The sequence below is a fragment of the Pogona vitticeps genome, chromosome 5 (assembly GCF_051106095.1).
Source record: "Pogona vitticeps strain Pit_001003342236 chromosome 5, PviZW2.1, whole genome shotgun sequence".
Taxonomy (NCBI): domain Eukaryota; kingdom Metazoa; phylum Chordata; class Lepidosauria; order Squamata; family Agamidae; genus Pogona; species Pogona vitticeps.
Window position 1 is genome coordinate 32,066,025 of NC_135787.1, and position 24,635 is coordinate 32,090,659.

Below are 24,635 nucleotides of genomic sequence, written 5' to 3' on the forward strand. Positions count from 1 at the left end.
CCTGTTTCTCTTTGTCCATCTCTAAATGGCTTCTTGTATGTTTATACAGATGAGAATAAGGGGCCCCACAAAGCACTGGAAGTACTTGTCAGGATATGTAAATATGCTGTTAAATGGTGGAAAGGTTTTAATAAATCCCTAGAACAGTGGGAATGTAGTGCAGCAGTACAAAAACCTAAGCAGCTGGAATCAAAGATTTTGGCCAGTTCTTTCTCATCCAGGATAAAAGGCAGCTGTTCCAGCCCTGGGAGATTTCTACGGTAATTCCTTCATATATTCTCACTTCTAAAATCCTGGGAATGACACAGAGATGAAGCATTAGAGCCTAATCAGAGATTTGAAAGAGGGTGTGTGAAGGGAATATGGTAGGGAGGGAATAGAAACATGTGTCATGTTAAATCCAGCTGTGGATGAAATTGATGTTCATGGGAGTGGAAAAGGACTGCAGAAAAGAAGGCATAGAGAAATGCTTTCTCTGCAGAACAGAATGTTTGCAGTGGGTGGCTTGGTAATAAACCAACAGCTCTTCCTTATGGCCTTTCAAACAACTTGCAGCAAATCCCCCAAAGAGTATAGATGCCATATCATGTCTTCCTTTGATGAACCTGTTTGTTTCTGATCACATTCTTTCAGAGAAAGATTGGGCTTTATGATTTTGAAAAATGGAAAGTAGCCAGGGGTGCATTAGCCAGAAAAACTATATTTTTTTTCCTGTTTAGATTATCTTCATAAGGGACATATGGTCTTTCATGCATAACACTGCACCTTTACTGTCATTGTGAGAAGCAATATCACTCAGCAATGAGGAAAGTCTCTCCTTAAAGATATTCAACTGCATCTGGCACTCGCTTTGAATTTCTGTTCATTGTTTGCTGTCTGTTGTGCTCCTGTAGCTAAATTCCTCTTCTCATTTATTCCTCCTTATTTTACATTTTTGGGAATTAGAGGGTCAACACATACAATAAGTAATCTGAAATAGGGGTAAAAGTGGCAATGGACAGATAACTAACTCATGTGTTTGATCTTGAAGAATAGATAGACAGTATGGGTTTCATTTTCCATTTGCTCCTAGTTAGAGTGAAGCAGGCGCCTTCATGGCTATCAGCAAACCTTGCACATGTGGAAGCCTGCTGTGGGATTCTGAACAGCAAAATGTCCCCCCTCACTATCCATGAATGGGTTTCCTTACAGAAAGAAAAGTAAAATTTGCTCCTTTTTCTTGTCTTATTACTGCTTTCATAATCACAGCATGTGTCAAAAATATATATTCCTGAACAGAAATACAGGAGGATGAGCTTGGTTGCCCCATTGAGAACTATATGGATTAATATAACTGGGGCAAACCCCAAAAGGAATATAGTAGCTGGGGACTGCTATTGACCATCTCAACAGCAAGAGGCAGATAAAACATTTGAAAAATAAATTACAAGAATTTCAAGGAGACAAGATGTACTAGTACTAGGAGAGTTTGATTATTCTAATATCTGCTAGGAGGCAAGGACATGGAATAATGAGGTCAAGTTACTGAAGGACAGTTTTTGGTTGAATATTGGGAAAAAGTTCCTAATTGTTAGAGTAGTATGGCGATGGAACCAATTGCTTTGGCAGGTGGTGAGCACTCCAGTTCTAGAGGCATTAGACAACCATCTGTCAGATATACTTTGATTTGGATTCCTGCACTGAGCAGGGAGTTGGATCCAATTACCTTATAAGCGCTTCCAACTTCATTATTACATCATTCTATTCAGCAATAGTTCAAAATTGGTTCAAAATTGGGAAAGGAGTACGACCACTCATTTACAAACCAAAGAAGAAACACTTCTGAGGAAGTCACATAAAGAAACATTTATAAATAAGTTGTTGTAGTTTAGTCGTTTAGTCGTGTCCGACTCTTCGTGACCCCATGGACCAGATCCTGAAGCTGAGGCTCCAATACTTTGGCCATCTCATGAGAAGAGAAGACTCCCTGGAAAAGACCCTGATGTTGGGAAAATGTGAAGGCAAGAGGAGAAGGGGATGACAGAGGATGAGATGGTTGGACAGAGTCATCAAAGTGACCAACATGAATTTGACCCAACTCCGGGAGGCAGTGGAAGACAGGAGGGCCTGGCGTGCTCTGGTCATGATGAGTCGGACATGACTTAACGACTAAACAACAAAACAACAACATTCAGCAATGAGAGATATATGACCACCTCCATAAATACCAAATAATCTTAGTAAGATTGTGCTATAGAAATGATCTATTATGGAGTATATGTGGTAGTTTTATGCCTTTTTTCTTCTTTAAGGTGACTTGATGGGAAAAAAAACAAGAAGAAAGTATTTTCTGTTGTAGCAATTATTATGAAATGGAGACAAATGCTGCAGCCCTAGATATTTGTTTTTCAAGAGGATCTTAGGGGTGGTCAGATCAGGCATGTTCACTTTTGCTGAGTTTTTAATTTTTTAGGTTTTAATTTCAATTCTTTCTGCTTCCATTTCAGCCTGTAATTTTTTAAAAATTAGTACAAAATTTTGCATATTTATTAACACTTGAATTTTCATACATACTTCATGTTTGCAATATAATGCAAGGTTGTATATTATGGTTACTAATAGACATGCTTATATATCAGCACATGCTTCTAGTCCTTAAGTTACTTTCCTCATTTATGCTCTTTTGTGGAGAACTGAATTAGAACCATGAGATAGAAAGTGATAAGATAAATGTTCTGGCATGGAATGTACTGATTAGATGAATTTGTAATGAAATGTAGTAAAGGTAAACGTAAAGGTTCCCCTTGACAATTTTTGTCCAGTCGTGTTCGACTCTAGGGGGTGGTGCTCATCCCCATTTCCAGGTCATAGAGCCAGCGTTTTGTCTGAAGACAATCTTCTGTAGTCACATGGCCAGTGCGACTTAGACACAGAACGCTGTTACCTTCCCACCGAGGTGGTCCCTATTTATCTACTTGCATTTACATGCTTTCGAACCGCTAGGTTGGTGGAAGCTGGGACAAGCGACGGGAGCTCACTCCGTCGTGTGGATTCGATCTTACGACTGCTTGGTCTTCTGACCCTGCAGCACAGGTTTCTGCGGTTTAGCCCGCAGCGCCACCACGTCCCTAAAATGTGGTAAATAATAATAATAATAATAATAATAATAATAATAATAATAATAATAATAATAATAATAATAATAATAATAATAATAATAATAATAATAATAATAATAAATTCTCCCTTGTCATAAGAGCTCTGTCTTCCTTTCCTTTCCTTTCCTTTCCTTTCCTTTCCTTTCCTTTCCTTTCCTTTCCTTTCCTTTTCCTTCCTTCCTTCCTTCCTTCCTTCCTTCCTTCCTTCCTTCCTTCCTTCCTTCCTTCCTTCCTTCCTTCCTTCCTTCCTTGACTTTTAAAAATTCAAATGGTACATAAATACTAGCTTAACTTACCCACCATTTTTTATTATTGGTCAAAGCTTTTCTCCTTTCTTGAGTGTTCTTACCTGCACAGAGTGTTTAGGGAGAGGTAGGGCTATACCTATCCCACTCTGGAAAGACATCTTGAGGACAAATAAGAGTTTTGGAGAATGGAATTTTTTCTCCTGCATGTTCTATCCTCCAAAATGCTTAGGATAGCCTAGTATGCAGCCAGAAATACTGCAAAGTAAAGGGCCTGTGCTAATCCTCTCTCTACCGCAGAAGAAAATATAAATTCTGTCTATTTCTCCTTTTAACTGCCTACAGTGGAAAACAATCATACACAATGTTTTTAAAGAGTTTTCCAATCTCTCATACAATATGATAATGTTCCACTTATATAAGTGTACTGTCATTTTTTTTTTGAAAGATGGCAATGAAATGTTCTTGCAGGAGTATTAAATTTAATAGATGATGATTTACGTGTTTCAGTAAATTTTAAAAAAACAAACCTATAGAACAGGAAAAATGTCTGAAAGTTAGTTGAAATCAACTTCATTATATTACTCAAAAAAGCGCCAAAGTCTGTAGTGTCTGCAATGAGAAACATATTGAAACATTTATTTAAGATTTTCTTAAGGATATACATGGCAGAACTTACAAAAGGTGCAGAAAACAGGATGGGAAACATGCAGTTTGGATGCAAAGGAGGATTTAGGAGAAGGAAGAACTCTTCCATCTCTTTGTACTTGGGAGAGATGCCATGCCAGGAACATGGATATGAATGCTTGCTTTACTGACTAAGAGAAAGCCTTTGATAACATGGCAGATTGGTGGTTGTTGGGAAACATCTTGGATCAAGAAATATTGACAGTCTGTATTGACAACAAAAGCTGGTTTGATAGCTCAGTGAGTTTGGTACCTGGTTGTAGAGTCAACGGTTGAGAGTTTTGTTCTCCGCTGTGCCTTCTGAGGCAACAGGCAGCATGGGTAGCTTTGGGTGAGCTGCATGGCCCCAGAGTGTCCCCAAGAGAAGGGAGTGCTCTTCTGAATACTTTGTACCACAAAACTTTGAAAAGGGTTGCTGTAAATCAGCATTGAGTTGGTGATATGTCATTGTTATTGTAGGGACGTGGTGGCGCTGTGGGCTAAACCACAGAAGTCTGTGCTGCAGGGTCAGAAGACCAGCAGTCGTAAGATCGAATCCATGTGACGGAGTGAGCTCCCGTCGCTTGTCCCAGCTCCCGCCAACCTAGTGGTTCGAAAGCATGCAAATGCAAGTAGATCAATAGGGACCACCTCGGTGGGAAGGTAACAGCGTTCCGTGTCTAAGTCCATGTGACCACGGAAGTTTGTCTTCGGACAAAAACGCTGGCTCTATGACTTGGAAACAGGGATGAGCCTAGAGTCGAACACGAGTGGACAAAAATTGTGAAGGGGAACCTTTACCTTTACCATTGTTATTGTAATTACTGACCACAAAAAGCTTTTAACAGAAAGTTGGAACTTGAAGATCAGATGACAGAGGATATGAAGAGGGGAAAAAATGAGGTTGTAAATTCTCAGTGCTATTTTTCATTTTCTACTCCAAGAAAATATTTAGAAAATTCATGTGGTTCTATCTTTGCCAGCAAAGAGGTTATCAAAACATTTGATGTAGAGGTGATACACTGTTACTAGCTATTACTAATTTAACTAATAAAGGTTATTCAATAAAGCCAATGAAGTTAATAATGAATACAGTCTAAAAATAAATGTTTAAAAAAACCACATCCATGGGAAGCAGTAAAAAGCAAGCTGTACAAGAAATGCTTTTTGGGATACAATATGAAAGTGTGGATCATATTGGCAAATATAAATCACTGTTAATTTGTTCAGATGAACAGTGGGATCATAACTACACAATAAAAATCAGAACAGGTACGCTCTAGAAAAGCTTCCTTATGATGAAGAATGCAATTTGGAATAAAAACTTAGAATTGGCTTTGACAATATAAATTATACAGTGCTATTTATTCACGGTTCTACAGCAGTCTGTGGAATTGCAGTTTTTAACATTGACAGCTATTTTAAAAACAATAATTTGAAATATGGATTTCTGACAGGTTGCTAGGAATGTCTTAGATCAGTGGTTCTTAACTTTTTTTTTTTTACCATGGACCCCCTTTAAATATCTTTTGTGGCCACAGACCACCAAGGCTTAATGCAAGATTTAAAAGCCTACATAGACTATTTCTTTAAAGTTCCTCATGAAGGGTGTCATCAACAGATATTTCTTCCTATAATGGCAACACTTTTTAAGATAACTGGAAGAAGTTTCATTTTGCTTTGAATAGGACCCACCCTCATCAACAACATCAGTTATTTTATGTTTCAAATTCAGCCAGTGATCTATTCTGAGGCTCGGCCAAAATGTATTGTTAAAAATTCACTGCAATAATATTGAAATGTCACTTTACCTAACAATAACCAAATGCTTTTATTAGCAGAAATCAAAGAAGAAAGACAATCATGAAGTCCATTCAAACACTCAATCAAACTGACTCCAACTCTCTCTTCCTGCGGCTTCGGAATATGCTTTCTCTCAGCCACGCAGTGTCATTCACTTGCATGTTCTCACCATGTACAGAAATCTCAAACAGTTGTTTGCTATCAAACAATTATTTTCATAACTGATTTTTGCTTTTGTTTGTTTTAAATAGAGGTGGTAGGTTAGAAAAGACAAATTTTACACAAATAAGCAAGAGAAATTGAAATTTTGCTCTAAATTTCTTTCTTTCTTTCTTTCTTTCTTTCTTTCTTTCTTTCTTTCTTTCTTTCTTTCTTTCTTTCTTTCTTTCTTTCTTTCTTTCTTTCTTTCTTTCTTTCTTTCTTTCTGCTTTAACTGCAAAAGATCATAACATTTTTCAAGCCTTTGTGGATCCCTTGTGAGGACATCATAGGGGTGTCTGCAGATCACAGGTTAAGATCCTATGTCTTAGATCAAGAAGATGATCAAGGAAGAAGTACTGCAGTAAATGAATACAGATTTTAAAAAATTGTAAAAGAGATTGCAAAATGCAGAAATTTAAAATAATTTGCTTACATAATGAGAAATGAAAAGTATATTTTGTACAGTTGAAATTCAAAGTAATATAAATGGGGAAAGAAAAGCAGGAGTGAGATAGCTGGCTGAAGAATCTGGGGGACGCAACAGTTTTGTCTGGAACTGCCAACTTCAAGGTCAAAATACCCAAGATAATGCCCAACGTCTGATAGAAAAGCATTGTCAGCAACAACAGCAATAAGAAGGCAATGCATTCTGGGCATTGCATTGCAATGACATCTGATCCAGTGAAGCACTTACATCAAATTGAAGCTGCCTTCAGTAGCTGTAGTTGTGTAGCTGAGAAAGGGAGGAAGAACAATCCATATAAATGCAACCAGAATGTACAGATGAGGTGCAGGATGAAGCAGGATAAAGGGAGAAGGCAACACTCTTCATCTATATGTTAATCTTTGTATACTGATGCTTTGTGCAAAATGGACAGTGAACATGGCCATGCTCCCCTTTCAATTCCTTTATTTTGCCTTTGTGACAAGAATGACTGAGACTAGAATAGGCATATGTTTTGCATTATGGCAGAGCTATTGCTAGCAATCAGTGGACAATATTCATAACTACAGGATTTGACTAGTTTGATATATTGCTTTCAGGGGTTCGATTTTTTTAACCTCCTAATCATAAAATAATAATAAAAAAACATTGTTGCTGTGCATGTGCTGACATTGTAATACTGCTGCTTTAGAATTATCCCCATTATTTGAGCAGAGGTGGATATAAAGCTAGGAGGGCTACAGTTTAATATTTTAGGGTTGTTGTTGTTTTGCCCTGCACGACATCTTAAATTCCTGTCAGAGAAAGTGTCTGATTACAAGCTTATAGGCTAATTTCCCACATCAACTGAAAATGATATATCTCAACTGGCGTTTAAGCATGACCAATTTTGATTTCTTTTAGTTTTCTACTTGATTCACCTTCTTCATTACCACCATCTATTCTGCAATTTCATCACTTGACTCCTAAGATAGCTTGGTTCTGAAATGCCATTAAATTCCTGTAATATTGTACCTATTCTAAGATTGTTTCAAATAGATCTGGCAGCCAAAACTTTATGGAGGACAATTCATCTCAGGGAAACCTAATTTATTTTTCATGTTCTGTTTCTCAAGGGCAAATTGCCTCTTTAAGTTATGTAATTACTTGAGACCTTGATGTAGGAAAGAAAGGATTTTAGGATAATAGAGGTGGTGGTTAATGTAACAGTGAATACTTTCTAGTAGGCTCAGATGTGTGGCTTAGAAATAAAACTGTTTCTCCACCTGTCCTTGTGGTGATGGGATGTGTAATAGAGCCTTAGCCAAGATTAGAAGGGAAGAAGTGGTCTTTCAAATATGCTTATCCCAGGCCATATTTACAAATGATTAAACAGCCACTGAATCCAGGCAGAGGAACTCCTGAACAGTTTTACAACACAGTACCTGCCCCTAGCACACACACAACATCACTTCCAGTGTGTTTGGTGGGGATAATGCCTTCTCTAGCACTACATCCATACTCTGGAACTCCCTCCCACAGGAGGCCAGGCTGACCCCATCTTTGCTATCTTTCCACAGGCAGACAAAGGACTTTTTGAGGAGAAAGGTAAAATTATTTTAAAGAAATAGATGTAAAAAAATATCATGATGTTAAGAATAAAGAAGGTAGTAAATGCAATAGAACAGGAATCTGGCAATGGAGAAAGAATTGAATTATTCTCAGGCTTCAATATTTCTGTTATTTACATAACAAAAAGATACATATCACTCATTAATTACATACATATCATTAATCTTGCAGGTGTGATGGAAGTTCTTCCATGTACCAAGACTGGAAGAGAAGTGCCACACCTTCTATGGCAGACTGAGGAAAAGAAAGTGAAGGCAGGCAGTGACAGTGTGACCTCAAACTATGTACCTCTCTGCTGGAACATGGCTATCTCAGAGGAGATATTTGGGGACAAGGCATTACAGGTGAGGTGTCAACCATCCCCCTCATGTCTCCACTCTAATGACCTAGCCAGGCATTATCTGGTAGTCATCCATGAAGTAGGTATTCTATGGAAGCTTCTTGGGCTCTTGGTGGTTAACTACAGGGATGATGAGTAGTTGAAGATGGCAGCTCCATTGCCAGTCCAGCACTTCAGTGTCTGAGGTGACCAACTCACGTGAAATAACAAGAGGGTCAGCTCTGGCTAATTTGGCTGTTCCTGTGTTACTCCTTTTCTTATTTCCCTATAAGACGTTTCTTCCTTTTCTCTATTTTGCTTTGTTTCACTTTTCTTTTGCATATATCTCTTCATCTGGCCCAAGCTCTATCCTTGATTTTCACTGAAAGTCACAATAACATGAGCATGATTGTGTATAAATGATGTATTACCTTTGGAGCTGATTGCACTGAATGGAGTTTGAAGCATCTGTTTATTACATGCTGCAGTTGCCATGTGGCCAAACTTAGTGGCAGTCCTGTAGAAAGTAGACTCATTGAAATCCATCAGACTTAAGTTAGTTGTGATGGCTGTATTGTAAGCAGGACTAACACTGGATCTAGTTCAATGTACAACTTTAATCTCTCACTTTTGTCAGTATTCATTAGTTTTATTTTATTGTATCGGCACTAATGTAACTTTAGATGTTCCCTTCAGCTGTAAATGATGTAAATACATTTCCTCAAGTTTACAAATGTGTGTCGTTTGACTGCCTTATACTTGAATGCTGTCATATTTTATTCAAACATTCCAAATTATTTGACCTTGGGGAGAGTGGACCTGCAATCCTGCCTCTGTTTACTTAGTGAGAGTAAATCCTTCCTTCTCAGTAGATACATACAGGTTTTTATTTTTTAAAGAAATTATATGATTGTATAAAAATATTTTTAAAAAGAGAAGAAATCACATGATTGTAGTCTTTTCCTTTCTTTGAGAAACAAAGAGCATTTTTGAAGCATCCAAGATACATATTTCAATGTATACATTTTGGGGAAAATCAAAAGGGCATATGACAGAAGATTTATTTGCCCATTTGCTTGTCACTGCTTAATGCAAAATGTGGATCTTAATACACTTGGCACTTCCTGACTTTTTTTTTAAAGAAAAGAAATGCAGCAATTGTAATCAGTGTCTAAGGATAATCAGTCCAATTTATGTTTCAAGTGTGAAATGCCCAGAACCGACACAGCAGGATGCCTTTCATCATTTCATCTGTGAGCGACTAATTAACGAAAGGAGTGAAAAGTCTTTGGATTCTCTTTAATCCGCCTTAACTCGATGGTAAAATGCCTCTAGATCATTAAACAGGAGAAGCACATTAGTGAAGCACTGTGGCCATTTGGTTCAGTTGAATTGAACATTGCCTCAGGGGCAGCTAAAACAGCAGGGACTACCTCTATGTTGTTAAACTGAGAAGATGATGGTGCAACAGAGATTTATGGTCACCTTCAAGGAGGAGGCAGTAAATTCAGTCTGTCTTTTTTGCTTCTATAACAAAACAAAACGTACAAAAACAGAAGTGTTGCAGGACCTTTACGACTAACAGATTTATTGAAGTATGAACTTGCATGGATTACAATCCCCTCCTTGGACAATGTTACACTTTACATATATATATCTAAAGTGTACACATGCATGCACGCACACACATGCACACGTGCACACACACATTTAATAAGTGGGCAGATGTACAGAGAGCAAGAGAGAGACTATATGTGTGTATCTGTGAATATAGACATGTTGAAATATTGATTGAACTTGGTCTTTTGACTCTTCGCAGCAGTCCTGGGACTGGAGAGGAGAAGGCTTGGTGTTGTTCTTGTTTTCATATCTAAGTTGCTAAACAGTACATAGACAAATAAAACTTTTTTTACCCGGACATAACGCATAATGGAGTTTAGAACCCCCTTTTCCGTTCTCTTTCCAACAAATACAATAGATAAAGGTAAAGGTAAAGGTTCCCCTTGACATTTAGTCCAGTTGTGTCCGACTCTAGGGGGTGGTGTTCATCCCCGTTTCCAAGCTGTAGAGCCACAGTTTGTCCGTAGATGGCTTCCGTGGTCATGTGGCCAGCGTGACAAGACATGGAATGCCATTAGGGACGTGGTGGCACTGTGGGTTAAACTGCAGAAGCCTCTGTGTTGCAAGGTCAGAAAAGTTTAAAGAACATGGTACTGTATATAAATGAAATAAAACAATAAATTAGGTATAATTATCCAAATTAGATCAAAATAACAATACTCGGATTCATATTCACCATTCAGTATATGCAGGCATTCATTAAGCATCTAGACATAAGCAGGAAACATGTGTGAGAAGTGTGTTAGCCACATTTTACACCAGTTCTTCCATCACTCCTCATGTGAAGAATGGTCGGAAGAAGAAACCCTTTTCTATCTATAAAGATTCTTCATGCAAATATTGACACTTCAGTGTTCTGGATCACATTCAGAGTGACTTTCCACAAACAGAGGTATCTCTCCTCTTTCATCAAGTTGATGATGAACATTTGAAGTGGTTCAGTATTTTTTAGATATGTTCATTCCCCTGGAAACAAATCCACAAAAGTGCCGAGAGTCCCTCTCCCCATCGCTTCACAATTTCTGAAATTTTACAGAAATGTTTAGTGTACTTTCAGTGGTTGATGAGATAGCCATTTATTTTGTTCTGTTTCTTCTAATATGAAACGTACACTGAGGACAAATCTCATTGGAAAGTAACAGTAGCGATTTGCTACTACGTGTGTGTTTAAAAATCACTGGTGGTTTTACTGTGGGAATAGATTTGATTTTTTTTAAAGCCAATGTTATGTATAAATGCAGTTATTCACAAGAATCACATCAAGGACGAGCGCAATTGAAGAGTTTCTAATACTGTCCTTGAGTCTGCTAATGACTTTCTGTAAAGCCCAATGAAAACAAATCCATCTGTCTGTAAAATGCCAATAGGAGATTGACTAGTTTAATCTTGAGACAGATGGCCCGTGGTCTTCCCACAGCTGAAGGGCTCTCCTTGCAGATATTTTGGGTGACATAATACAGCACTCTAAAGAGTGACTTTTGAAAAGGATATAAAATACTTGGACCTGCATATATATATATGTGGTAATATATTCCAGAGAGATGGACAGTAGTACTTGCATTAACCTACAAGAATGCTGGATATTTTCCCTTTCTTTTTTTAAACCTGAAAAAGGGTTCCACCCAGCTCAAAATGACAAGAGGGTCTCTGCTACTTTCCCATGTATTGAAGAGACATGTTCAAGAATGTTAGAAAATGATGTTCATGGCCTTCTGCTTCCTTCCATGATTTGAGCAGGTCAATCCATTCCTTAGTGAGCAATGCATGTATGAAGATGAGGTGGCTGAAATATTTGGCACGCCTGTATCATTCATATGGATATTCTTTCGTCTGCTTAGAGGAGTGTTTCCCAGCCTTAGTCCAAAGCCTTAGTCCAGCCTTTAGTCTTTGGACTAAAACTCCCAGAAGCCTTTACCACTAACTATGCCAGCCTGCATTTCTGAGAATTGTAGTTCAAGAACACCTGGGAACTCAAGGATGACAAGCACTGGCTTGGAGGCAGAATATTACACCCCAGTTTTGCAAGCCAGATATGGCACAGTATTTTAGAAATGCTTGGGTACTCCTGATACACACTTCTGTCAGCTTGATATTTCTGATGGGGAAATCCCATGAAATTCATAAGGCTTCTTCTTCAGTCTGTCAGAGAAAACTCTGGGGGGGGGGGTGATTGTTAAGTGCTAAAAAGTCAAACAAGTTTTGATAGAATGGACTGCTCCTTATTTCTGCTTTTCCTGGACAGGCAAGGAATGCTGACAGAGTTAAAGTCTGCTTCTTTCTTGCAAAAGCATTGAAGGGCTATAAATTCACCATCCCTGCTTCCTGCTTTATACATGATATGACAGGAAGCAACTATAAAATGGTAATTTCTCCCTCATTTACCATTTTATATGCAAGAGAAAGCCTTGCATTCAGTGTATGACAATGGTGATGCAGAGTGTTTGCAAACATGACAGGGGAAGAAGATTTAGAGAGTGAAAATATGTCTGTAGATCTCAGAAGGTCTTTCTTTTGTCTCTAGGCCATTATGCATAAGCTGCCAGTGGCAACTAATGGCTAAATCCATGAGTCATTGCCATTGGTCCCCTTGAGATCCAGGGCTGAAGCTCACAAACCTTCCTTTGTAACAAGCCCTTCTCTCACACACAGATTCATTCAGCATCTTGCTGAAAAGAAAGGGGGAAGGGACCCGTAAGCTAACTGTCCTTACCACAGGTTGATGGCTGATTTCCTCTCACTGCATCCTACTCTCCATTCCCTTGAGGCTGCAAGTTGTAAAGGGCAGAAAGAGGATAGAAATTGCAAGATTGCTAAACCAGGCGCCTCTCAAAATATGAACAAGAAAGAAACTGGCTGAGACAGAGGCAAATTAATTAATTGGGCCATGTATGTTCTACACACACTGCTCTAAGAAAGAGTGGGAGGAAAATGGGCATCAATGGAAGCTGAACAATGATTACTCTTTATCTGGCAATCAGTCCATGTTGCAAAAAGAAAATACTCCCCCTTTTAAAAATACTGTACCAACTTTTCCTATTGCTAAGCAGCAGTGTTTGCTTTTCTGAAGCATCTCTAGCCAAGACTATTGCACAAACCCAGCAACAGTGGTTAGAGAAGATCACTGTCATTTTCTTGAATGTTAAAAATAAGAGCCAAGTGTGATATCATGTATTTTTATTGCATTGAATCTAATAGTAATCACACAGAGTGAGATGACTATAATGCATGAAGCTTGTTAATTGACACATTGAAATCCGGTTGATTTCTATGGGCCTTGACCAGGTCAGGGGAGGGGGGAAATGGTTTTAGCTCTTAATCTTGAGTCTGGACTCTTGTTGGAGGTGGGATGTTAATATTATGTACTAGTAAGGAGCACATAGTTCAAATGGTATTCCAGATGTTGCTTGTCTTGTGGTTGGATTGCTGCCTTAAAGCAAATCTAATGTGCAGCTATGTTCCAACCAGAATAGAGGACTGCCCACCCAAATCGGAGGTTAGACTGCTCCCTTGCATGAAGCACACATACTATAATCTGAGAGCAACTCTCTCATTGTTGTAAGGTTCCAAAACTACACTCAGCTACTTTGAAATTGGTCTCACTGAACTAAAAAGAACTAAGTTAACGATACCTCTCCCCTCCCTGTGTTTTTCTAACCTATTTTGCATCATTGAAGTGGTGCTCTGATTGTGAAGGCATGAAGTCTATGCTAGCATGAAAGACATTCACTGAAACCACATCTTCAGATCTGTGAGCCACTGAGATCAGTTGACACTCCATCACACTAGTGAAGAACTGTAGTTACTGTTTTTAGCTGAAGTTCTACTTTCCCACTTCATATACAAGCAAGACTGATTCTCTCTTCTTTAGTCCTGAAATAAATTATGAAGGCATTCTATCTTATCAACTGATTGCTTGAACATTTTTTTGAATTATTGGAAAGATCCTGGTCAGCTCTTTGGAACAATAGCAAAAGACAATTATGTTTTAAATCTTACTTTGAAATACAATAAGCAAAAAAAAAAAGCTTCTTTTTTTCCCTCCAAAATGCCTTCAAACTTTCAGCTGTTGTCTTCTTTACCACTTGGCACTAATGCTAGTTTTGTTGGTTCAGCTAAAATGTACATGTAAGAAAAATCAAATTACTTGTAAGAGACATTTTCTCAGTGACCAATACATTGGAAAAAATATTTTCTAGTTCAAGTTGAATATCTTGTAGCAGCAGCAACAGTTTTCTGCAGCATAGACACTGTTTAGCATGCTTAAAGTAAAGCTTTCCTATCATGCTGTAAAAACATGAGTTGTCCAAAGGTAAAATTCAAACTGATTGTCATGCAGCTTACATAAACAAGACAAGTTGTACCTTCTGCAACCTGGTTTGAAAGTTTGAAGACACCTGACTAGGAGAAGATTGTGCACTGGGCCAAGGGGCAACTCACCCGAATATTTGAGGGGGTGGCGCCTGTCTTTACACCTGTCCATGCAATTTTGATAACTTCTGCCCATTGTTTTACATCTTCTCCACAAGATTTTCATTATGCTGATCTGTAAGCAGTATTAATTCAAAAACCTCACAAACAAAAACATTTCAATGACATTCATTCTGCTTTGTTTTCCTTTCCATCAGTATTAATTATCACATGAAATATAACATAGCTGGGTTTTGTTTTGTTTTTAACCATCTTGAGTTGCATAAGTTGAGAAAAGGATGTCTTTAATTCTGGCAGTTTTTAAAATTACTTGTATAGATATCATCTGAATGAACTCCTTTTGATTTTAATAATATTAATATTTAATATCCCCTCACCTGGTTTATGGAGAAAATATTCACATAATGGGCCTCACTTTGGGGGAAATTCAACAATTTGTATTTTAAATGTACAGTGCTCCTCCTTTAACTGAATCAGCTTTTCTGTGACTTCCAAGTGTCATATTCTGTAGGGTAAAGCAGTGATCCCCAACCTTGGGCCTCCAGATATCCTTGGACTTCAACTCCCAGAAATCCTGTCCAGCAGAGGTGGTGGTGAAGGCTTCTGGGAGTTGTAGTCCAAGAACACCTGGAGGCCCAAGGTTGGGGACCACTGGGGTAAAGGACTAGAATCACACTCATGGCCCTTCCATTTATGGCCCTACCTCTAACAATATTTTTCTGTTTCTACTGAAGCATCCAACTTATTATCTGTAATTCCATGTGTAGACTACTTTCTTAAACTTCACATGCTTTGATGTACATCCTTGATTCTTCTCGTGTTGATCAGTGATTCCCAAACTGAGGTATGCATATCCCAGGGGTATTCAGGGTAGATGGGAAAACAATAATGGTATGAAAAGGCATATACATCAGTAGCATAAGTCACTTATTTATATCCTGAGCAGTGGTTTCTTGCTTCTCTCCCCACCAACCACGTGAGAGCCCAGCCAATCGGCTTTCACTCCAAGGCAGCATCTGTTCTTGCTCCACCACTAACCCTGGGGGGCTTGTGCTGCCGGCTCCTTTCCTGTCAAAGGCAGTTTGCACTGGACAATGCTTTATGGATTTTAACCCCTACATTGTTGCGCTCATGCGCACTACCAGAGATGATGAGGAAGCAGCCTGAAGACAAGAGGGTGGTCAGCCCCCTGGCCCCACCCCTTAATATGGACATAAGGTGCAATTGTGAAAACGGGCTGCCAAGGAGTATGCAAGTGAAAAAAGGTTGGGAACCATTAGTCTAGAACAATGGTGGGCAGCTTCTGAAGATTTAAGGACTGCACCTGCTCTGGGTTCTACCGCCAGTATTGCAAACTATACCTCCCCCTTTTAAAAAATTAAACTGGCTGCTTGGAACCCCCTAAAAGATGCAAAGCTTTTTTTCCAATTATGATTGGGTTCCCCCACCTTCCCAGCAATGGGAGCTTGAAGGCTAGCATCAGACTAGGAGGAATTAGGGCAGGGCACACAATTCCTACTCCTGGTCCAGATGGATAGCAAATCCAGTAACAGAAAGTTCAGATATTTTCCCACAAGTCAGTAAGGCTGATCATGAATTTAACTGAGAGATGGAAAGTGGTATAGTTAATGCAGCATTTGACTGTGATCCTACCTTCTGGTATTATTTCATAGCAGTTTATAAAAAAAATTCTGTTTAGTAATTGGATGTTAGAAGTGAGTTTACAAGGACTATTAGGAGAAATGTTTGGTGTGATGTCAGTGTTGGAGATGGAAAGTTTGCTTTTGCTGTGCCAGTTGAAGAAGCAGTAGTGACAGCATACAGACATATTCATTCTTCATATACAGCATTTTGGATTTTATGGACATAAGATTTTCCCTCAGCTGCTTCTTGTGACTGTGGAACAAAATCATCTGCGTTGTCAGGTAGACTATTAGAGAGGAAAGAAACTGTCTGAGGAAAGAGGATTAGAACAACGAAATTGCAGACATCATTATGGCTACAGCTGCTTATCATGATCATTCTCTATTTTTCGTATCTGTTTTCTATCAGCTGACTCAGGGCATATAGGCATGGATGGATGGGGAGTGGTAGGAAAAGTGAAAATAAAATGCGCAGGTGAATAGTGGAAAATGCAGCATAGGCAGGTATAACAAAGGAGGGAGCAGGAGCAGTGGCTTAGCAGTCAGTAGGCCTTACAAACTGCCTTAGCATTTTGTATCCCTTGCACTCTCTCTCTCTCTCTATGGCCACCCCTGTTTACTTCTTCCATTTGTTATATTACTTTGTAATTCCCCCTAGACACTTTTAAAATAGATTTCTAGAAGTGATGATAATGTCTTTTGGTTCCCTACCTTGTTCAAGACATGCATGTGAGTGAGCCTGCTTTTCGGTACATCTACACAACTTTTCTGTGCTCAGGGAACAAGCCCTTCTGGAACAAAAATGGCAGAAGGGGATGAGCTGAAATGGTGGGGAGCTGTTTCCCACTCCAACCCTGACTCTACTCTGTTAGAGGATGGGCTGTTTCTATCTAGCAGAGGTGGCCCAGAAATGAACACATTTACCAAAATACACAGGAACCTTGGGGATGTTGGTTTGAACTGAAGTACAGATAGCATAGTACTCTTGTATAATACTTGAAGAGCAATAGAGCTAGGAGGTTTTCCTCAGAGACAACACACAAATAGCGATACGTTTGCAAATAGCTATACATTTGTTCAACAAGACAACAAGAAAATGCCTATGTATAAAAAGACTTTTCCGCAATCTGCTAACCTGTTCATGTGAAGGATTCCAAGACATTTGGGGTTAATGTTTGAAGATGCTTCCTCTTTGCCCTCAGCGTGAAAGCTGGGCATGGAGACAGTGGAGATATGGCCACTGGGATGGAAACAGCAGCCATGATTCTCCTACCCCTCCACACATGCTTTGTATACATGGAGGAGATCTTATGAATAGGATTAATGTTGCTTTTATTAAATCAGGAGCAGAGGAAGAATAAACACTAATGGTTTCAGGAGGTACTATGCCACTGTAATAAAGCTAGAACTATTGCTCCTAGCGGCCACATGCAAGAATGGGAAAGGGTTCAAGGAGTTGGATTGATGATCACATGTAAGACCCTCACAGCAGTCTTGATAGGAGAAAGTTAACCCACGCCATGACTCTAATGACCTTTACTGCCCACATTGCTGGTAGCAATGCTGAAATAGTCCTTTTTCCCTTTTTCCCTTGACACTCATGGGCTCTGTGAGCTGTCCTGAGGGTTTTATTCTGCCTATGGATGCCCACTTGTGGTGCAGAGATGTCGGATACCTTCCTTTGTCCGTGACAAGAAAGACTTTTGGCATAAAACATTTTAGTGCATTTTCTTCCTGTCTGCCAGATGTCCTTTCCTTCCCTTTCAGACAAAATGTAACAATTTGAGCCAAAGCACTGGAGATAACAGTACAAAACTGGACTCAGTGAGAACTCTCTGATAAAAAGGGGGGAATGAGGTTAGGGAACAAGAGCTGAAGGAAAAACATCATGGAAAGAAGAGGGATAATATTCCTCAACCTGTTCACTGCTTGTTCCTCTAACCATCTATCCAAAGTTTCAGCTGCATGATTGCTATGTCACAGAGGAAAGTTGGTGGAAAAGGAACTGTAAGAGACCTTCCACTGCGAAGGCAAAAAGTTAGGCTCTTTTCCCCCTCATTCCTAATTCTCACTTTTCCCTTACAATTTTGCAATATTTAGTTACAAACCAAATTGACAAACTTGGGTTTATTGGCAAAGTCCTGCTTGGTAGCTTTCATATATGGATAAAGACTGTTCCTCCATATATATAAGGCAGTTGCAACAACTGTGGAAATAGCAGAGAGGGCATACAATCCTCAAATGAAAATTGGTGTCTCACCCAGATCTGTAGGAAGAGAACTGAAATATTTTATATAGTATAAAAGCAAAGCATGTGTTATTACGTAAAGAGATGTTCTTCTGGAGGTACATTTGAAGCAATCATGGGTCATGATTAAATAAAAATGGAAACAAGCTATGTTGTAATATATTTTTTTATATATCTGGACTTTGCTATGTAATTTACCCTTCTTGGAGACTACCTAGAAATCAGCACAGGCAAACAATGCTAGCTCTCTGTAGATTAGATATGATGCAGAGTAGAAAGGGAGATGCAAAGTAACAATAAAGCAATCATAAAGTAACAGGAGGGGAATGCTACTTAGCATGAAAGGAGATTTAAATGTGGACTAATTTCCTTTGCTCAGCTCACTTCCTTTCAGTGCAAAGAAAAGCATATTTTAATAATGAGAAATAGTTATCAGCAATTCAAAAATGTGACGATGCTATAGCATTAGTCTAATTCTTCACAGCTGTTTTCTTGCTACCCCAGGACATATCCTACAGATGTGATATTTCTGAACTTGTACAATAGATGCATTTTTGGGGGGATGCAGTCTTCATGTACATTTGCAATCCTGGGCATATTTATTTCAGAGTATGTAAGACTCACTGAATTCAGAAGCTCTTACTTTTTACTACAAGAACTGCAAAGTTTGTAAATATCTGATAACACATTGCAATGATTAGCTGAAATCCTGTTGCTTTGTCATGCACATGGAAGGCAAAGGGTGCAACGTGTAGTCATTGTTCAATGGCAGTTAATAAGTCCCCCCTCGGATTTTCAACTACACACCAAGCCAGCAGGTGCATGTGTATGTACCCCCAAGAATTCCAGCAGCAACCTATTGATTGCCAGCTAGGAATGACAGAATGTTATGTCTTTTGTCTTCTGCATATGCAACAAAGCCATAGGATTTCAGCCAACATGTAATAAGATAATACTTAAATATTTATGAATGTAAATTCTAATAAAATGTGTTTTATTTATTAGTTATTTTATTGTGTCTTTCTCTGAATTAAGCTGCAAGTAATTGAAAAATAGATTAATGCATAGAACCTGAAAACAATTAAAACCCAATAATATGGTGGCTTTGTTTTGTCCTTTTACATTTAAATAACTTATTATTTAAGAGCTGTGTGGAAAGTCTACTTAGAAATGTTTTGACCTGCCTCTAGAACATTATAGCAGCAACAACAACAACAAATCAGTGATATGAATACTGAAAATCAGGGATATACAGTATATTTCTGAGTAAAAACAATTAAAATCTGGCTGTGCACCAAATGAAGAACATATCCAAGAAGTGCTGTAGAAATATTTTGATAAGGTTGAAGGAATCTGGAAAAAGATTCTTTTTCAATTTCACAATTACCAGTTGGGCTTCTATGCTCCCTAAAATAGGCTGATTGAGGAGATTTAGTGCTCTATAAATGATAACTAGCGCCTTCAGTTGCATCCAGAGGCTAATCTAAAAGCTAGCGGAATCTATTTCACTAATGTGAGATTTCCTCAGGCATATATTTCGAAATTTCATTGCATTCACTGAGACTTACTCCTACCTAAGTGTATATAGGATTGCAGTTATACTCTCCTTTCCGTGTGTCAGCAGTCATTTTACATATGGCTTCAAAAAGACATTTAGTTTTGGTCCGTTTATCACCACCACCACCAACAACAACAACAACAATGAATATCAGATAGAGAAAGTGTCAGAAATGACCAAGTTAAGACCTCATGAGACTTTTGCGTTCAAATGAACAGACACCTTGCGCATAATACAGACATAACAATAAGAGACTGAAAAAATGTCTGGATAACTGATGTTGCAATTCCAGGGGATGCGAGTTGAAGACAGCGTTGAAAAGTAGGAAAAATTTACAAAAGACCTGACAAGAGAAATAACATGCTTGTGGATGAAACACATTTCAGTGTTCCCCATAGTCACTGGGGCACTGGGAACAAAGGCATGGAATTTTATAAAATATAATCAGCTGCGGGTCTCTGAAATAACACCATCAGAACTGCAAAAATAAACGGTATTTGAAACAGCATATATACAGTATTACACTGATATTTCACTGATACATGGGTTTTTGGTTAAAACTTGTATCTGTTATATAAAATCAGTCAAAGACTATGTCTTGTACTTTTGAATAATTACTTACACACACTATTGTAGCCTTGATGCATTTCATAAGAATCCTGACAGAGATGTTGCTTTTTTCTACTGCATGAATCTGCTGCTGCATATTAACTGCAAGCTCAGCTGCCACCCATATTTCCTGGCATTTGAACACCTCATCTGCAAATGTCCAAAGACTGCACAAATAGATTACAAAACTAGACAAAATTGAGTGGCAAAATTATTGCACTGGTAATAATTGTGCAAAAAATATAACTTGCCAGCTTCCAAAAACACATGGGAACATCAGGTAGAGAAGGTATCAGAAAATGAGGAAGTCAGATTCTTGTGCGATTCAACAGAAAGACACCTTGAACATAACACACCAGACATAGCAGTAATAGAACAAAGAAATGTCTGGATTATTGACATTGCAATTCTAGGGAATGCCAGAGCTGAAAATAAAGAATTAGAAAAACCAACTGGCAATTGAAACATCTAACATCTCACTTGTGGATGAAACACACTTCAGTGGTCTGCGTGGTCATTGGGGCTTTGAGAACAATATCAAGGAATTTCGCACAGAACTATAAGCAGTTGCAAATCTCAGAAATAACACCATCAGAGCTACCAAAAATGGCAATATTAGGAACACCATTCATACTTCACGAATATTTAACAGATACTTAGATTTTGGTTAAAATTTGTTTCTGTTATATAATACCACTCAATGTTTTTATAATTTTGATTGACTGTGTCTGGTATTTTTGAATAATAACAATAATTGCAGATTTCAGAAATAATATCATCAGAGCTACAAAAATGGCAGTATTAGGGACAGCATACGGACTACATCAGTATTTAACAGATACTTAGGTTTTTGGTTAAAACTTGTATCTGTTCCATAATACCAGTCAATGTTTTTTAATTTTGATTTACTGTGCCTGGTATTTTTGAATAATAATAGGCCATCAAGATAGTTCTGGCTTACTGCAACCCTTTGTAGGCGTTTCTTGGTAGAGGGTACTCATAACTGTTTGCCATTCCCTTCTTCTGGGAGTGCCCTCAGACTGTGCAATTTGCTCAAGGCTGCACAGGTTGGCTCTTCTCTTGAGAGCACAACAGAGAATCAAATCTTTAACTCATTGAGCTATCCAGCCTTACCTGCACAATACTTTTCCTCAAATTCAAATATCAGGAGAGGTTTGTAAATATTAACAAATACGTGACTCTAAAGAGACATCATTGTCATTTAATTGTTTAGTTGTGTCCAACTCTTCGTGACCCCATGGACCAGAGCACGCCAGGCCCTCCTATCTTCCACTGCCTCCCAGAGTTGGGTCAAATTCATGTTGGTTGCTTTGATGACACTGTCCAACCATCTCATCCTCTGTCGTCCCTTTCTCCTCTTGCCCTCACACTTTCCTAACATCAAGGTCTTTTCCAAGGAGTCTTCTCTTCTCAGAGACATAGGTACTGTTTATTTTTAAATTGTATTGTTTGCCTGAAGGGGGCAGAGGAAATCTTCTAATTTAACTACAACATATTATTTCATATGGTCTCCAGGTAGGTTTCACCAGTGTTAGCTGTTAACATGGCAAGTGACAACCGAAAAGATGATCTTATTACTTTGCAGTTTGGCCTCATACATTGAGCAACTGCATTGTGTGGTAAGTAACAGTGATGATTTATGAAGACGGATCTTGCTAGAGGCAGTGAAAGCAGTTTCACACATTCATGTTGTCAAGAGCTAATTGCAGTTTCCAGTGCGAATACTACAGTGCATGAACTCACTTCAAATGGTTAATAAGGCTAATTACTAGTTGAATGGTGCGTATATCTTCTTTCACATTCACAGACACCACAGTACTCTGGCAACTTAATCTTCATCCACCTGGCCTCTTTCCAAATTTTGGGGTAGAAACATCTCTGCAAAACATGGATCTGCATATTTCTTTACCACCCAAAAAGAGTTACCGTTAACTGTGCTTCAGAATTTACTGCTATTTTCCATATGAATTAAAATAAGCTCAGTGAGACTATAACTGGGAAAAAGTGGAATCCACCCTCAATAAACAGCACCATAACAGGAGGATATATATTTCAGAGAACCGTGCCTGTTAATTGGAGGGTGGGTATCTCTGCTGAAATATGGGTCCTTGTGTGACTACAAACAAGCCAAATTAATGAGAAAATCTACCTCACAGTCCATCTGCGAGAACACAACCTAGATGAGCAACCAAGCATTCAATGCCTTGACAGAATTGGTGGTATTTTAGTATTAGCAAGGAATTTCATACTAATCTTTGTTCCATATTTAGTCCTCATCTGAAGTCCCCAAGTCTTGACACAGTATATCTCCTAAATTGAGATTTCAGAATCTATGGCTGGGCAGTATTTTTATTGGGGGCCAAGCATAATGTCACAAAATAATGAGCAAACTTTCAAGTTTTTTCGATTCCTTCAACATCCAATCAAATGAAGAGTTGTGGAGAATACAAACCCTGTCTGCACATTTATGACGTTTTGCTTGGTCTTGAAGGTATTGCCCAGCTGTGGATTTTGAATGTTTTTCCCCCCCTCAAGAACAAATATTTGCTTTTTATCTATGAAGCTGAGAATTAAATCGGCTGAACCAATCCTGGCTAAAGGCAACCAATGGTGCAGCATTTTAGGTAGAATTACTGGGTAGTGGCAATGACAAACCACTTTTTGAATTTCTCTTATGTCTCAAAAATCATATTAGGGTTGCCATAAATGGGAAGTGATGATGGCACAAAGCAACAATGTATTCAGTTGCTGGGTGAAGATACAAGGTAACAGCAGCAAACAAAATTGACTTTGGTTGTTGTAGGTTTTTCAGGCTAAAGTTGACTTTATTCTGCAATAAAACTGAGGAAGCACAAGTACTCTTGCCTTCCAACTTTCTGTCTCTTGAGTATACTTTCTTAAGACCTCATTCATATGTTCGTATGGCAGTGTGAGACCTATTGTACAATTTCCTCATTCCTATTGTTGTATCTTTCAAAAAAAATGCATTGATACCATCTTGCCTCTATAATATTTTCATTCAGCTTTCTTTGTTTTCATTTACAGCAACATGTCTGAATCCTGTCACCCTTGTTGGCAGCTTGAGAGTATTCATTTCTGATTTGAAGTACATATTCTACTAATGTAGTGTGGGATTCAAACTAGACATTTAGCACAATATTTAGAATTCTTCCTTCAAGTGCAGAAAGATATCTCTGTGTTACATTATTTATCTTGTCTCATATCTGCATCTTGCATTTAGCATGCTTTGCTCTGTCCTTGATAATTGGAAGGTATACAGGGGCTCGTGGCGCAGTGGTTAAACTGCTGTACTGCAGCTAAAACTGTGCTCACGACCTGGGGTTCAATCCCAGGTAGCCGGCTCAAGGTTGACTCAACCTTCTGTCCTTCCGGGGTCGGAAAATGAGTACCCAGCTCGCTGGGGGGGGGGGGATGTGTAGCCTGCATAACTAATTTCTAAACCACCCAGAGAGTGCTTGAAGTGCTATGGGGTGGTATATAAGCAGCATGCTTTGCTTTGCTTTTTGCTTAAATTGTAAGTCTTGTTGCTTAAGCATGCTTTTCTGAGGGAATCCTGTTGTTGGAGTGGAAAGAAATTAACCAGAGAGCATACTTAGCATTATTCAGATATATTCTGTCCCATACTGATCAGACATTTTATTTATTTTATTTATTTATTTTTGGACTTATATACCGCCCCATTGTGCTACAAGCACTCTCCGGGCGGTTTACAATTTCATTATACAGGCTACACATTGCCTCTCCAGCGAGCTGGGTACTCATTTTACCGACCTCGGAAGGATGGAAGGCTGAGTCAACCTTGAGCCGGCTACCTGGGATTTGAACCCCAGGTCGTGAGCACAGTTTTAGCTGCAGTACAGCGTTTTAACCACTGCGCCACGAGGCTCTTCCAAGCAGAGATGGAAAAAAATGTCTGAACATAATTCATCCATTCGTATTCATATGAATCAATGTCCCTAATGAATACAAATTAAAGACTTTTAAGTGATTTTTGATTCATTGATTCTTTGGGGTATATAGCAGCCCCCCAGGCACCTAGAGACACAAAATTACAGAGAAG

The 24,635-nt window shown here is 38.7% G+C and overlaps 2 long non-coding RNA genes across 3 annotated transcripts in view; one reads left to right on the forward strand and one right to left on the reverse strand.

The window, feature by feature from the left end:
• Nucleotides 1–245: 245 nt before the first annotated feature.
• LOC110072855 (uncharacterized) overlaps nucleotides 246–24,635 on the forward strand; it is an 86,701-nt gene continuing 62,311 nt past the window's right edge. The window contains exons 1-2 of the long non-coding RNA XR_013536919.1: nucleotides 246–260; nucleotides 8,280–8,452. This is a non-coding gene — a long non-coding RNA (uncharacterized LOC110072855). The remainder of the gene's footprint in view (nucleotides 261–8,279; nucleotides 8,453–24,635) is intronic.
• Nucleotides 8,741–24,210, reverse strand: LOC144583233 (uncharacterized). 2 transcript variants are annotated; one of them, XR_013536927.1, is made up of 3 exons: nucleotides 14,485–24,210; nucleotides 12,758–12,812; nucleotides 8,741–10,640 (listed from the first exon to the last, which is right to left on the reverse strand). It is a non-coding gene; the product is annotated as an uncharacterized LOC144583233 (long non-coding RNA). The 2 variants fall into 2 exon arrangements; XR_013536926.1 differs by lacking the exon at nucleotides 14,485–24,210 and having other exon boundaries at nucleotides 12,758–14,474.